Source organism: Aedes albopictus, chromosome 2 (assembly GCF_035046485.1).
Source record: "Aedes albopictus strain Foshan chromosome 2, AalbF5, whole genome shotgun sequence".
In the NCBI taxonomy this organism is placed as follows: Eukaryota; Metazoa; Arthropoda; class Insecta; order Diptera; family Culicidae; genus Aedes; species Aedes albopictus.
Window position 1 is genome coordinate 165778383 of NC_085137.1, and position 2903 is coordinate 165781285.

A 2903-nucleotide genomic window follows, 5' to 3' on the forward strand; every position below is an offset into this window, starting at 1 on the left:
CACTTCAGGCCCATTGCGATTTCTTTCTTGTTTAACATCTGATTTAGCAAATTTTTGGGTAAAGTTGGGGCGCATAATGTGCTTATTATCTTCCGGAAATTTATTGAATTAGTTAAAATACAACAAAAGCTTTTCGGTGGGCGTTAAGTGGGTAGCACCGTGTATAACTAATTCCAATAGTATTTTGAAAAGAGTCTTTTTGCTTTGCCTACAAATAAGTTTAAGCTATAAGATTAAATTAAACGCACATGACGGTGCTACGCCCAAACCAGCTTAGTTGATTTGTTTCGCACCATCTTCCCCATTCGTACAGTGTGAGTACCGTGTTAAAAAAAGTTTTTCCCCACAGCTGGGCGACGACTACATCAAAGTTATATCAAGAAATGCATTCTTGGTGGCTTTTATTTTTCAAAGACCAGCAGTAGTTGAAGTGTCGTTTGATGCGACTTTTAGCAACAATGTTCCACATTTTCGTCTTCTTCCCAACTGGACGGATGGTGGTCGGGGAAAAAGTCGATAATTTCAACATTTTCCGGTGTCACCCCGACTGGGGAATGTACGCAAAATAATGCCTGTCGCAGTAAATCATTCCGGCCATGCGGATTAATGTCCGAAAATGTGTGCAAAATTAGTCGGAAAACGTTCTCGATTATGGTTTTATCTGGTACCCTCTGAAAAGCGGTCGCATGGCTAGTCGAATAACATCAACCATAATAACAGTAGGTAAGCTGTGACGGCACGGTGGCTACTGCAAACATCCGTGCCAGCAGCAGAGCCACGTGGTGCTCTGTAGTGGACTTTGGCTTTGGAGTGCGATAGAAACGAAGCAGCAGCAGCAGCGGGAAAAGGACACGGCCGGCGAGTTGATTTATCGGCGTGTGATGGCACAGCGTGGCGAGTACGGTAGCTCATCCGTTGTAATTAAAAGGCAACATAAATTTAATTAAACAACAAAAACGACAAACGCCTGAACAAATTTGCACTGCTTTCTCGGAAGGTCAGTTGTCCGTGACGCGCTGCTAGACGAGTTACAGCAAAAATAATGGTTGGCGTTTTGTGATTTTCAGAAGATGCGATTTTACGAAACTTTGTTGTAAAAACCAGAATTCAATCTAGGGATAATTATTTCAATATCAATTTGTGTTGAAATGACTTACAACGCAATGTTTTGGAGAACATCTCCTTGTGTTTCGATTATAAATTGATGACCATCACAAATTCCGGTGAAAACTAATTCATCAGCGCGAAAGAAAGTGGACTAAATGTAGCATCAAGTGAAACTAACATCGAAGTTGACCAGTTAGAACGACATTAGTAGTTTACGCAACAAGGTGCAGAATGAAGATTTTTACAGCACGAGTTGTATAAGTACGACGAGTGCAGTAAAAATCGAGTTCTGCACCGAGATGCGTACAACGTTTTTTGCAATTTCATAAATTACCACTTGAGGATAGTTTTCAACAATTTTTTTCATCAAACTGCACACTGATGTTCATAGCCATGTTTAAAAAAGTCTGATTATAGCAGGTTATACTGTGCAGTTGTCACAAATTTCCAAACCTGCGTCCAGAATGCATCAAGAAGTTGATCAAAACTGAAAACAGTGCTGTAATGGTTCATTACGCAACGCAAATTAGTGATGTAATGAACCATTACAGCACTGATAATTTGGTGTGGGAAAGTAGGCCTTTTCCTGTCAGATTTACGTGAGGTAAAACAGCCTATTACGATGAGAAATTGCAAAAAGAACTTTTTCAATAGACATTGATGCGGACTCAGGTTCAGACCGTGATCCAGATGATCATCAGACGTCGATGCATGGGTTGTGAAGTTTAAGAAAGGCATAAAAACAAGGAAATAAGTTAATATCTTAAATGAATAGTAACTAAGGTGACTAAGGGTATTATTGGCAGAAATATTTTTTTTTTGCAGCTTAACCAATCGAGTGGAAGTTTTCCTTAACTCCAAACGCTAGACTTAACAAATACTGGCGTAAGTGAGAAACGGACAAATTGAAGAGGAATTTGAGAAAAAGCTTCTCGCTCACTTTCTTGGTGTGTAGACTTTGCCGAGATAAGCAGCCACTTTGCATTCCTAGTGTATTCAAAATTAATCTAGTTCGAGTTTTTGAAAGGGCTAAATTTTGTTCACCGATTCATTACTAATGTGTTTAATAAAAAAAATGACTGCTCCTACAAAAAAGTAATGCATCGGTGATTATCACAAAATAAGTAAAGTTTTAAGAAAACAATATCAAAAAAATAAATTTAGCACTACATTGATAAACATTATTTACAAAAGTATAAGGTAGATTAAAAAAAATCCATTTTTAATTATGAATTTCAAATAACTCAACGTACATATGTACACACACTTAATTTTGATTACCGAGTTCGGTAATTTTTTGACGAGATTAAAACTGCTGAGCACCGAACTCGTTCAGCAAAAATGCATTGTTTACCTTTTCCATACGATTTTGACAGTTGTTTTACTGAGCCTCAGTAAAATCGATTACCGAAACTACCGAGATCGTACTGCTGTTATAATCTCGTCAAAAAAGTACCGAACAGGCAATTCAGAAATAAGTGTGCAGATGGGTAAATTATTGGTTAAATTGGGAAAAACCCACAGCTCAGGTGAGATTTGAACTCACGACTCTTATTCGCTAGACAAGTGCTTTACCAACTAAGCTACCGAGCCAATTAATGACCCGGTAACTTAATTGTCATAAGGTTCAATTCTAATCTCATCGATCTATATCATCTTCCCTTAAACCGCAAAAATAACCATCTCTGTTGTACATATGTACGAAGAGCTAAAGGGATTTATTTATTGTTTTGAAACTGTTTGCCTATCGTACAGGCACCGCTTCCCCAACCACTTGTAGAGGAAGAACAAATGCT

At 38.1% G+C, this 2903-nt stretch overlaps 1 non-coding gene across 1 annotated transcript; it reads right to left on the reverse strand.

Moving 5' to 3' along the window:
• Window positions 1–2628: 2628 nt before the first annotated feature.
• Window positions 2629–2700, reverse strand: Trnaa-agc (transfer RNA alanine (anticodon AGC)). Its single transcript has one exon. It is a non-coding gene; the product is annotated as a tRNA-Ala (tRNA).
• Window positions 2701–2903: the final 203 nt, after the last annotated feature.